The sequence below is a fragment of the Cinclus cinclus genome, chromosome 8 (assembly GCF_963662255.1).
Source record: "Cinclus cinclus chromosome 8, bCinCin1.1, whole genome shotgun sequence".
NCBI lineage: Eukaryota > Metazoa > Chordata > Aves > Passeriformes > Cinclidae > Cinclus > Cinclus cinclus.
The window spans coordinates 14,828,173-14,842,116 of record NC_085053.1 but is presented as its reverse complement, the minus strand read 5'-3'; the positions used below and the strand labels follow the sequence as shown (position 1 = coordinate 14,842,116).

At 35.6% G+C, this 13,944-nt stretch overlaps 1 protein-coding gene across 5 annotated transcripts in view; it reads right to left on the bottom strand.

Moving 5' to 3' along the window:
* ZNF644 (zinc finger protein 644) overlaps positions 1 to 13,944 on the bottom strand; it is a 48,585-nt gene that overhangs the window by 22,543 nt on the left and 12,098 nt on the right. For 3 of the 5 annotated variants that reach the window (XM_062497073.1, XM_062497078.1, XM_062497076.1), the window contains exons 1-3: positions 9,084 to 9,118; positions 7,373 to 7,445; positions 6,458 to 6,513 (exon numbers count right to left, since the gene is read on the bottom strand). The gene's annotated coding sequence lies outside the window, so the exon portion shown is untranslated. Of the gene's footprint in view, positions 1 to 6,457; positions 6,514 to 7,372; positions 7,446 to 9,083; positions 9,119 to 13,944 lie in introns of those variants that run through there. The other 2 variants (XM_062497075.1, XM_062497074.1) reach the window with 2 other exon arrangements.

Genomic DNA, 13,944 nt, shown 5'->3' with positions numbered 1-13,944 from the left:
CAACCATTCTTAATCTTACTCCTCTAGTATTGATTTGCTTGGGGAAATAAACCAGTTTGCCACAATTGGGGCATCATGCTAAAATCCAATACTGAAATCAATAATAATAAATGACAGTACAATTTAAGTGTGACAAGAACCACATGTATCACTATAAAAAATACTCCTCTGGTTTTAACTGCTCATGCAACAGTTTAAGATGGTTTCATCGGCAGGAGCCTTTCAAAATGAACTAGGTATTTCTAAAAGATGATTAGCCAGAACACAAAACCAAGATGTTGAATCTGGTAACTTTAGAATAGTCACACACTGTCTGGCAACTCCACAGGCTTTGTAACTCCTGCCCAGAATTCCACAGCCCTCTTCACAGAGGACAGCCAGGTACCTGACTTCATGTTCCTGCAGCTCTCTAGTTTGGATTTCTAGTAGCACAATGTAGTTTGAATTGTGCTGTCATTAGCTCTACTAGAGATCACAACTACAATCAAATATTGAATTGTCCTAAATACAGACATACATGGTAATGACTAGCAGTATTCCAAAAAAGACACAGAAGTATTAAAAATACAGAATTAATGCTCTGTGGAAATGCACACTATTTCTCTTCTAAACTGCTCCCTTACTTTTACATGCATAAATTCTCTTCCTCGATGCCATCTTATGCTTTCTCTCTAAAGAAAATGTTTGAGAAAACATTATTTAAATCACTTTCAGCACTATTACCATAGTTTTTCAGTGAAACACCTAAATTATTAGGAATACAGTAAAAGCATGCTCTCTCTATCCGAAGTTATGCACAATATATTGACAGCAAAACTATAATTTGATACTCCTTTTCCTTCTACCTCGCTTCCAGGGATCCTGTTTTCCCACGTTCTCTCACTAAATAAAATTACATTTTCACTAAGTAGAGTAGTATTATCACACTCAAATTTATAAACGTGCATTTCCCAAGTCCCACCTAATTTTCTAATTGTATCTCTACAATTTTAGATTTTACACAGGATGAATCCCTCTTCATATACTTAAATACCTTCCTGATGTATCACACCTCAGAGAGGTTTCTCAGTGTCGGCTCTTCAGGCAGTACAGCAAAAATATTTCCTACTTACAGAACCCACTGCCACCAGCAATGCTCATCTCCAGCCAAACTGAGACATTACACAAAGAGACCATGTTTAGGAAAGTATCTGCACTCTTACAGACTTTAAGATCACCACTACAGTCCTTATATGGGGCATTATACTAAAATTAAAGAAGCTGCTGACCATCACAGAAGATTTTGGCTTGCAGAAGAGGAAGTCTTCTCAACATGGCATCATATACTGTCAAATTACTGTGCTATTCATTGGAATTATGCTTTTCTTTGCAGCAAAGTCAGTTTAAATAACTGCTGCCTTCTTCCACTCTCCCAAGTTCCTTCTTTCACCCTTTATCAGCTATTTCATTATCCAGTTTAAAGGGCTGGGACCTAAACACTGCGGAATCAGCACAGGCGAGAGGCAACAACTACAGTAAGGGCACAAACTTTCACTAGCTTCGTTGACAGAAAAAATCCACTGGGCAATCTTTTCCTAAAATCTATATAAATAAATAAAAAAGTAAAAATGTAGAGAACATTTCATAAGGCAAAAAAGAAGCTTGGACAGTCCTCTATTAAAAAGCAGAATGCAGCACTATAAGGAATTCTACCATGAAGCAGATTTTATGTTCTAAAATTACTTGAACTAAACTACTCAACTGAAGCAAACTGCTGGAAGTAAACGCTAAAATAATTCAACTGGGGAACATTAAACACATCTTCTGAGAATACTGTTAATAAAAGCAATACTCTTAAATTGCATATTAGACATGATAGCTAGATTTTCCATAGAGACATACAAATGTAAATCCTTCCAGTGGGTTAAATAAAAAGTATTTTCATTTCTAAAACACATAACTAACTTTCAGAAATTTAAAAACTAATCTACTCCTCCTTAACCTATAGTTTTATAGGATCAGCCACCTCATCTGCTCAGAGACAAGGCCTTTTGAGGCCAGGTACTGCCACCAAGTGGTGGTGAAATTTGGATTTGTAAATCGAATTATTCCCCACGCGTAAAGCACACAGAACTGAAAAACGTTCCTGCAGCTGCCAAATATGAGCAATGCTCTGCTAACACACGGTGTTTAAAAATTAATCAAAGCAGAACCCAGATATCCAAATCTAAAACTGATATTCAATGTAAAACAAAGGTCTTTTCAACAATTTGGTCCTTTTGTTCAGACACTGCTTGCAAGCAACCTTTTTTTCCAATACAAATCCAATATATATAAATGAAACAAGTAATAATTAGGTGTTTTATGCAACTTTATGCAAATCCCCAATGATGATAACTATATCATCAGAGAGGTCTTATTTTCAGGATTTCAGGAAAAAGTTAATTCCGTAACTGACAAAAAAGACCTCTTAAGGTATAAATATCCAGCTGGTTATCTGGATAAGATACCCACTCAATCTACATCCATTAGCATGTGAAGACCACAAACAGACTGAGAAGAATTTTTAGAAATCATATATATCTATTTTACAGAAATATTTCACAAGCTAATTAAACAATATTGTTAGTTACCTGCATCAGCTAGTTGTGAAGTGTCAAATCCAAGAGATCACAGATGAAAACTTGAATGACAATAGGATGCTGCTGCATAATGGATTTACCCAGCAACTTTCTTAAAGATAATATTAAGAACCCTTTAACCCAATTAACACAACTTTTCTTTCAACTTCAGAACAATTCTGACTTTATTTACTGTTATATTGAATAAAAGTTGTCATTTTTTTTAATCCAGCATGAGCTGAAATGCATCTAGCAGTTTCTCACAATTTTTGATTTTCTGGCTGATAATCATCTGCTGTGCAAATGTTAATGCAATCACAAATTTTGATATTATCTCCTGCTAATGTAAATAGGCTTTTTAACTTCTAAAGCATGGTATCTTTCCCAGTTCTAAAAACACTGGCTGAAACAAACGCTCTGCTTTTACTAATTTAATTCAGAACCTTAGAATAATGAAACACATTAGTGATATTCACTCATCTGCAAACTGGCTCTCATCCTATGTTCTTTCTGTTTTCAAGGATTAAAAAGCTAGTAAGATTCTAAGTAGCAGTACCAGGTAAGGCAAAAAAAGCCATCTCATACCTTTTCAGATTAAGAACAAAAAAATTCTGTTGACTTGGTGAAGGTGATCGTGCTTGCTGATGAAAATACACAATCAGAGCTTTTAAAGGACTCAAACCTACGTAATACCATGCATGATCAGAAAACCGTAAATGGGAAGAAAAGCTCAGGTCAACACACTTAATACTTGGGGTTTGTTTCTTTATTTTTTTAATTCAAAATGAAATAGTAATCTCCTGAAGTGATTAAGAGTAGAAAACTCAACTTCATGGATAATGTGACAAAGATAAAAAATTATACAAGAGCCTCTCTGAACCAAAGAAATAAAAATCCCACATAAAACTTATCTTGTGCAGAATGCTGTATATAACCTATTATTCTTCAGGATTCATGGTACTATTATTCACTAATTACATCCTTTTACTTCTAGGTAAAGCAATACTAAATACTAATTCAAGGCAGTTTCTGGAAGCAAGTTTGGTTTGCCTGGTATCTAAAATGCTTAAAATATGACCTCATTTCACTGTACACACTTGGTTACAGGGAAATTCAGCACAAGCATGTAACTACTGCAACCTATCCTTCTACACAGAAGTGTGGCCTGTTGCACTTTTAACACGTTGAGACCAAGCTTATTTTTTCCTAACTTTCCCCTGTATTTAAAACAAGACAGATTCTCCTGTGGAATTCAGACATGCAGTCTGTAAATCAGAAATTTTAAGAACAAATATGGTTACCCCAATAAAGTACATTCACTGCTTGTGAACACAATCTTATACCTGTGTGTTTTAACTAGTAACAGATTTCTTTATTTATTTACAAAAGTCAGGATATGGTATCTTTTGTATTTGCCTTAGGAACGTGAATGATTTGAAATTGTAAGAACAAAACTTCAAACCCTTAACAAAAAAAAAAAAACAAAAACAAAAAAAAACAAAACAAACCTACATGGAAAGCACACTAGCACAGTCATCAGGAAATGCATTATGGTCAAGTGTACAAGTAAAATGATTAAGCAAATAACTAAATCACATTTTCAGCTACTGTTTTAAAAGACATAAGTTTACACAAAAAGACAAGTCTGCACAGAGCTGTAGGAGCGAAAATTATTGTTTAGAAGTCTCTGAGATGCTGCAGCCACTACACTCATGAGTGGAGACTGAAGACAGAGGCGGTTGGGAAATGCAGGTTGTTCTTGAAAATGAACTCTTTCAGTCATCCCTGCTGCCCCTCTCTGAACCTTCTTCAGCTCTGCTATGTTGTTTTTCAGACACCAGTCTAGAAGAAGCAATACGCATTGCAATGCAATGCAGCTACGGTACACCACTAATTTGCAGAACTGCATCTGCTTTTTGTTTTGTTCCCTAATAAAGCACAATAATTTCATTGATTTACTGACTATTCAGTTGTCATTGTTTACTGAACTCTGAGAACCTCAAGACTTCCTCCAAGCAATAGCAATATTGATCAAACGTCATTACACTGTTTCCATTTATTCTTTTACATATTTTTCTGTCCTCTTGCTGTGAATGTGTTCTCTACAGCATACTCCTCAGAGACAGCTTTTTCCTAAACACAGATAACTGCCATTAAGATGAAAGGTCTTCAGAGTTTCATTCAGAAGACTTCATGCTTAAAAGATACAGTTATTTATACAATAGACTTTTCAATTCATTTTGTGTATTTAAACAAGTAAAAGAAACAGAGCATAAATTGCAAGCTTTAAGCACTGAAAGCATCAGAAGGTACAGGGATCAGTTTGAATTTTACTGTCAATTCAAGTCCCTTTTCTAGCCATAATTCTTGTGTTACATTCATCCTTAGATGAAGTATTTCCTTTTGCAGCATTATATTCATTTGTTTTCCTCAAAGCAGCACATTCCAGAAACCAGCAAAGTCAGGCTAAGGCAGTAATCATCTTCTACATGTAAGTATATGCATAACACAGTAGTAGAACTTATTTTTAACTGTTCATAGTTCAGAAGACTATTCATAATCAAAGTTCTGAATCGATTATACATTATACAAAAGATATAGTAGAAGAGTTATTTTAAATTCCCCATAAAGCACTCTTCTATAATCAGTATTTTAAAGTTGACAGCAACAGCTCTGAAGAAGTCGTAGTGGAACAGAAGTTATGAACAAAGCAGTTCACGTCTATTTAAAAATGCATATATCACAGTTACAAGGCAATATTAAGTCTACATATTAATTGGAGCTTGGAACTGAGGAACACACTCATTTAAGCAAATGGGATCTCCCTCTCACCTCTTTGAAATATCAAGTCACTGCAAGCAGCTACATTCTGAGATGGCACATTAGTCAAACAGGAAGCAGGAAACTTGAGAACACAGCTTTGGTTTGTTAGAGGCCTCGGTAGCCGAGTCCATCATGCCATGTCTCCAAAGCAGAAAATTTACTGAACTGTGGGGCCTTACCTAAAGATTCTCTTGAAAGACTCAAGTTAAAACAAATTAAAGCTCTTTGTAACATGTTTCACCTAATTATATGGAGACAAGATTAATTTTACAGTTGAAATTATTCCTGAAGTAGGGAATAAATGGAAGAGAAAAAGATAAGCATCTTAATTCTTTTTCTCAAAATAACAGAGGAAGGGGGTGGTGGGGAAGGAGGAAAACAGTTACAGAACATTTTTCCTAGATGGACACTTTGTAATTGCAAATGGACACTTCAGTTCTTCCATCACTAAATCTCCATAAACTTTGTCTTTCAAATAGCCTGCAAATGGTCTCCTAAAGACAGAAACAGGGGAGAAAATTCCAACAGAATTTCAGTGTTTAACACTTGAAATGCTATTCTGATAGCTGGTAAAATTTCCCATGCAGTTATTTATTATTACAGTAAGTGTGAGTTCAATGATCTGATTTTACAGTGCAAAGTACACTTTCAGTATTTTGAAACCAGGTAGATAATATGTAGAGGACAAAGTCAATTTAAAGTGCTTGTAATTTTGGCTTTCAACAGCTAGCAGAACACCTTGATAGCTTTTTGACTATAATAACTTATGGAAGAAAAACGTAACTTTCATCATAATATTAAACAATGGGGGAATATCTTTTGTTCCTCTTTTGGTTTTGTATAAGTAACATTACACCATTACAGTACATACACTGCATACATCATAGTAATCATAGATTACAAAGATAATCATTGTAATCATAAGATACAAATTTGAAGAGAATTTTCACTGACCACTTTTCTGCAAGTTTAGCAGTATATGCAAATGGCATTTTTTGGAAAAAAAAACCCATCAACACAAAACTCCTACTTACCTTTGCTTGTAAGATTTACACTATGCTTTAAAATCCACTTCCACATTAAAACAAACCTGCAAAATAAAACAAGAACTTACTGTACAGATGTCATGGTTTTCTGGTTGTGTCCTACACTATCAGACAAAACAGGTAAAGCAGAGAGGTAAGAAATCCACAGCCATGAAAGCATTCTCTTTGATCTCAGGGTAAAAGTATCAACATTCCAGTGGTCTTCTTTCAAACATGTAATTTCCACATAACATAGCTACTGGCATTTCAATTAAAAAAAAATCTACCCAGAAGTTGTATCAAATACATACATGCTATTAAATTAAGTGGGCAGAACAGGGGAAAAGAAGTTGCATGGAAAGAAAAGCTCTGCATTTGCTGCTAGTGCCTTCAAAGTCGGTTATCTCAAAGTCCCTGAACAAGGAATGATGCACATAAAGGAAATAGTTACAAACGAAAGCTTTAAAAATCTTTTTAGCAAAAATTACCAGCATATCTGAGATTAAGTGTTGGAGGACTTTAAGCCTGGGCATTTCTAATTTCTTCCCTTTCCTAAGGCAAAGTTGCGCTTATGATTTTAAGGTTAGCTGGCCCACTAAAAAATTGTAATTTACTTGTCTTCATGAAAGCTGATCAATGCCAGATGAACTTGTTTTGCTCATGTATCTTTAGAACTAACTACACAAGGTCATTTTTCACTTCCTATTTGGAAATTTTGAAGAGACTCCAAAAGCAACTGAAGCTGCACAAAACCAAGAATGGATTTGGGTATGGTATCTCTACAGAACTGGGTATACTAATGAAGACACAACTACTAGCATAGAGCTTTACAGAAAGGGTGGATTGTTCTTATTGAAACTAAATGTTTAGGCATCATCAAAATTGACTCTGAATAAAGTAATAATCTTCACACACTGTCCTTACCTCATTTTATTCACACACAGCTTTTTGATTCAGAGTTCCCCAATGAATCTGCAACTTTCTCAAAGCCCCTTGCCTAAATTACAAAGACAGATAGTAAGGGAAGACAGACCTTTCAAAAAGTCTGACTGGATAATAAAAAGTAACAGAAGATATGTATTTGAGCTCCTCTTCCTAGCCCCAGGATTGTGTCCCAGGTATCACATTAAACTGTAGCTTTATACGTGAATGTTCTTCAGTACACATACTCATTTCTCAAATAAGATCTGTTACAGAAAAAAATAGAATTCTTTAGTCAGATTTTAAAGTAATATTCACCTAGAGAATCAGAAGCGTTCTTTTCAAACAGCAGCGGAGCTCTACTGTATGTATGAAGTAATTGTAAAGCTACAGCTATATGCCCCCAAAAATAACAGCCTCCATATATGAAGAGCCAAAATACCTCTCAAAAAATGAGGAAGTCAATGGTCATGGCTTTACATGATCAAACACGATGATGAGCACTAAACCAGATACCTCAGTAAGCCTATGCCTGGCTGGGGACTGACAACCACAGTCTAACACTTCTCTCATTAAGAACTACAATGACTGTCCCCTGTGCAAAATGGCCTCAACACCCACATCCTCCAAGCTTTGCAATTAACTAAACATTAGCAATAACTGTTCTCAATATAGATTTCCTGGCTCGTGACTCAAGTGCAGACAGAATCTTTCCATCAAAGGACTGATCACTGGGGTGATAGAGCAGTACAGTGCCATATACCCACTTCTCCCTGTAACAGCCTTTCCACAGAACACCTTACTTTGGACCAATGAATCGACTTAGTATAGGGTAAGACTTCCCATTTTATGTGAATAATCTAGCTAGAAGACATGTACTCTTGTACTCACAGAAGGTGCACTTTGCTTTTGAAAACTCAAATGCAAGCACTCTTGCATTTTAGTATTCCTGCATGACAGGGAGCCCATAAACCACACTGGGGATAAATTTGGGATTATTCTATGTCTGGCATAGAGGGAAAGAGAAGGAAAAAGAGAAGATGGGCCATCATAATTTGGATATTGTCCAGCTGAAGGAGAGGTGACAAACTTCACAAAGAGATCACCAGCAAGTAAACTGCTGAAGGACCAAAGGCCTGGTCGCTGTAGCCCTGCATCAAAAACAAAGGGCCCTAAAGAAATAACTCCCCTTTCTGAGATTTCAAACCCCCGATGTACAAAGCTCGACCCAATGGGAGATGGTACGCAAAGTGTCGTGCAAACATCTTCATGAAGGCAACACAATCCACAGGACACCAGATCTTAGCCCAAACTATTGACAGCATTGAGACTGTTTAAAGACACTCACCAACAATGCTGAACCAGCACTCAGGTTCCCTCTTAAAGGTCTTTCCGTTGTCAAACAACATTTTCTCTCACTCAGTATAATCAAACTCTAACACCTACTATTAATTTCAAGGGTGATGACATTTGAAATAACTAAGTGCCTAACATTCTTTACCAGCAGATTCAAAAAAGGTAGCTCTCCAAAAATTTCCTTAGGGAAAGGCAAAGATGTCAACATCATGTAAGTTTTTGCTTCAATTTGCTTGTCTTAATTTGCATTATCAGGAAAGGAAATGAGAATGAAAGTCACTCTCCCATATCAGGTAATAAAAGAGGGCATGAAAAGGGACACAGAATTGAGTAAGATATGTAGTTACAGAACACTCACCTGGAGGCCTCAATATTCAGAATGAGAAGGGGCACCACAGCAGGAAAAAAGGACTGCTGCAAAATGGTCATGTTTCTGATTAGTGATAAGCAGCTTCCTGTTCTGACATGGGCACTGAACAGGAAGTGAAAAAATTGAAATGGTGGAGATGAAAGAGAACACAAAAGCAGCCCCAGTGATATTAAACAAAAAAAAAAGATGGACTGAAAACTGTTGCTATAATGAAGTATCTCCTAACAGAACACCCTCTCCCTCTTTGGGAAAAAGTTTAAGAAACACTAGAATACAAAGGTGTACAATGACAAAGTAAAGTTTGCTGTAATCCTAAAAGAGTATTTACTATGCAGCCCTTATTCCATAACAGATCTGCATTACAACTGATATTTCTACATCTATCTGGGAAAAGACACCACCACCTCTAACTACCACTGTGTCCTGGAATGACTGCAGCTAGGAATGTAGTTCATATGGAAGCTTTTTAGGTGGTTTATTCGACAGCTTTTATTTTGCTGTGTGTTGCTGTTTAAAAAAAAAAAAAAAAGTTTTTCCCCTATAGCTGATAATGCCTGTGTGGGAAGAAAGAAAGAGGAAGAAGCAAAGACTAGAATAAGTATATTATACAAACTATTTTTGTTGATATAAACTGTGGCTAAACAGTCAATTCCACCAGCTTGACATAACATAGCAAAAAGGCTTGCAACTATAGTCTTGACTTCACAGCTTAGAAAATTTGATTCTTTAGTTCAGAGTGGCAGCTACATTTATTAGGATATGACCATCCCAGCATTAAATTCAAAAGCAGGGTGTGGGGTGTAGAATAAATTTCATTCTAATTTTGGAAAAAATCTATAATCTCACAAAAATCTTAAGTATCAGTGCAGGAAAAAACAGCCAGCAGAAAGCAAAAATTACTAAGAAAAGGATACTTCTGGCTACAAAAAAACCCAGAAGTTCCTGCCAAAATTGTACATGCAGTATCAGGGATAAAGTAATTTCAGAAGACAACCGAAAGGGCAAAAAGTTAGCTGATGAGAGTTCTACATCAACTGATACAGCTGAAAAGCTCTTTAAATACAAGCCTATACTGCCATTTTCCAAACAAGTAGCTAGCAATGACCTTGTCTGTACAAAATGTAGTTTCCTGCTTTCTATTTGCAGGAGCTTTGATTGTCTTTGATTTCTATTTAAAAAGTATAAAAACAACTTAATCTACATTCAGTACCCACAAATATCTAGAACTAACATCTAGCGTAGATTATTTAATCATTTGAATTTAAACATGAGGTTGTCTAAAACCACAAAATTAATCCCTTTGAGAATTTGTAGAACCTCTCAACTTATGCCATTCCAACTACAATTTAACCAACTGAATTACATATGCCACAATCCCATTTACCAAAATTAAATTTGTAAAGAAAAAAAATAGTAATGACTTCTTAAAATAGTTAATGAGGAGCAATACTTAAGAACAGGTGGAGCCTGAATTACCCAAGTGCCAAATTAAGCAAAAGCTTAACACTTTAAAACATGAAGAGACAAAACTTAAGTCTTTTTACTGGAGATGCTCCTGACTTCAGATCATCTGCAACAAGTGAACAAAAGCAAGCAAGGGACTGCAAGAGATAAGACTGCCTCTTGTATTCTGAATCTCCTGCTAGATTTTGAGAGTCATCTGAAAAATAGTTCAAAGAAGTTACAGTTCTTCCTTTGTCTATTCATCACAGTAAAAGCCACACACACAGTTCCCAAAGCTGTGGTAGGGCTTTCACGTGGAAATGTTGAAATGTCTCATTTTTCTACTCATAGAAAGTTTAGCTTTTTGACAACTCTCCATATGGGACAGAGAAGCACTTCAAGGAAACATGTGACAGCATAGGAAATGAACACAACTGATCATACCTCAGACTGGGAAACTGTTTCAGTCCAAACAAGATTACAAGTATCCAAATGCAACATAAGAATATCAAGAGTCCAACATTAATAAGAGCATCACAGTAGGGAAAAACAGTAGTCTGAGACAGTAGCTTGAATGGAAAAAAATAATCTCTGTTTATACCATCAATTAGGTTGAACAAGAGATTTAATTACTATTTCAAAAATGTACATACCACAAATAAAAAAAAATAAAAAGTCATCACAGCAAAAAGTACTCTAGGTAGGCAGGAGTTTGGACTAACAAAACATACTGGTTGAAAAGGTTATTTTTCCTCTCTATCAGTAAACAGAGCAGATGCAAATATTCAAAGATGTACACAATAGGCACACAATAAAGATGCAAAGATGCCTACAGAAAAGCAGGGGGAAACAAACAATTTGAGAGTTATTTACTCTGAGCATACATTATCCAGTAAGCAAATGTGTAACTATGAATACACAAATAAAAGCATCATAAAGACATTAAACTGAAGAATCAGTTTCAAGATGGGAGTCCTGCAAACATTTAGAATTTCAAGACCTTAAGAGAAAATACTACCAACATGTTGTTTCTGAAGGTTACTTAGTAATGCAGTTTCTCCCCTCAACTAAGATGGGTGCAGCATTCTAAGTATCATTGATATTAAAAAGTTTACAGCCCATCCATACCCTACTAAATTAAATGGCATTCTTTACAATGAGATCTACCATAAACAACAAGCTACAGAAAAATAATTTGTCTTTATAATTTCTCTGCCTGTTTAAGCTACAATTCAACCTACCACTTGAAAATAAACATCCATACACTTTCAGTCACCCTTCAGCCTATTCATTTTGACCACATGAACTAGCTCTTCATTTGCTGCACTTACATAGCTTAAATATTACAGCTTTCCTTAAACAGGGAAAGCTTAAAGCACAGAATGACATCATCCCTCCATTCCACTCCAAACTACTAAAAGGCACTGTACACACTCTTGGATCATCCTTGACTCTGAATACGTCTCCGTTCATTATACTGTCAGCAAAATCTCATCAGTACATTACCTGGACAGGAACTGCCTCTACCCTTCCAGTTATACAATCACTCTGTGCCCAGTCTGAAGTTTTACATTTACACATATATATTTTTTCTTCACCATACATCATCATGTAAGCTTTACACATAACACCTCAAAATACAGTGACATACCCCCTATGACTACAAGCATTGCAAAAAAGCATTCCAGAAAATATTTACACAAAATCTTCCCTACCTTATGAGAAATTTCATTATGGTTCCTTACATATTTTTAGGCCAAGTTTGCACCTTCCATTTCTCAGCTGAAAAGTAACTGAAAATACAAACCAGGAAAGCTTGATCACTGAAGTGCTTTCTAAGGAACCAACAGCCTTAAGCAAAAAAAAAAAAAAAAAAAATGCATTTTGTGTCTTAAAAAAAGCAAACTTTTAGAAACATCTGAGGCAGCCTCTTATATTCAAAGTTTGTTTCTAAAATACTAAACTGCACAGTGATGTTACACATTTCTAGTGTTGTCCTCTCCCTTTCCCAGAACTACAAAATTTTAATAAAAACATGAAGCAGGCCAATTTAAGCATAAAAGTAAAAAAGTTTAAGCTAAGATTGTGTCCATCAAATTAGTGCATCCTCTTTAACGTACCACTAAGCAACACCATTCCACAGTTCAAACATCTGTCTTCACATACTACTCATTTTTCTACAACTTCAAAGTTTTATCTTATGTGCATTTGGCACACATTACTGTAAATAGTTTATCACCTCTATTGAATTAATCCAGTGCCTTTTTAGTCAAGAAGTCCGACAGAGAACCAAAATCCCAAAAGATGAAGAAAATACAGAAAAATGGGATCTTCTCTAGGTATAAAACACACCACACATACGGGACTTTGATGAAGAGCAGACACAGTTTACTGTCTGACCATACCTGTCATCAATCTGCCACCTGTGGAATCTTGACAGAAACAGAAATGCATCAATTATTCTTCACACATTCACTGAACTTGACATATCCCTTTCCTGATGTACTGCATAAAATAACTCTGAAATTCCTCAATGTAACTGCAACCTATTAATAAAAAAACTGCAAGAAGTTTACTACACAGTGCATACACTTATGTCCTTATGAAATAAAATACAATACAGTTTCCCAAGTAGATTCCACTCTATAATGCCCCTTATTCATATACCTTGATCCTTATTTATAAAGCTTCAACCAGGATCTAGGTTGGGCATATTTATTTCAAACTCAGAATATAAAGTAGTATTAAAAAAAAACCCAAATCTTTGCTGTATGCAGAAAAACCACTCATGGCTTCATATCAGAAAACCAGAATTATGTTACCAGATACAACATATTTTGCAAAATAGTATCTCTGTACTGTTTTCTTCCCTGCAAATTGTTTTATAAGGACATTATGTTTACTATTAAAATTCAAAACCATTAAGTAATTTTTTTAGCGTAGAAAAGGCAGTAATGATGTTTTAAAACATATTTACTAGAAATTAGTTTTCCACTAAATAGACTGGCATTCTAAAATAAGAATGCCTGATGATATCCATTACATCTAAATGGATTAAAATATCTGTTCCCTTTAAGGACACTTTTACTTCAAGGCACTGTCTCACACAACATTTCTAACAGTAGCTAAAGCAGCACATTAATAATCACGCCATGTTCTTACTGTAGCAACAATAATTTCTGGTAGCCATTTTCTTTCCAGCTTTAACACTGTTTCAAAGCCACCAGTCCTTCCTGCAACCTCTGTATAAACCCAAAGGCAGCAAAGTGGCTCAGCAGCTCTCTCTGGATACACTCCTCAGATGCCTCCCTGCAGACCATCTTCATTCCAACGTACTTACCCATCAGTATTCTCCAGCGCTGCACTCGACTCAGTTTCAGTTTGCACTACTGGAAATGTAACAGCA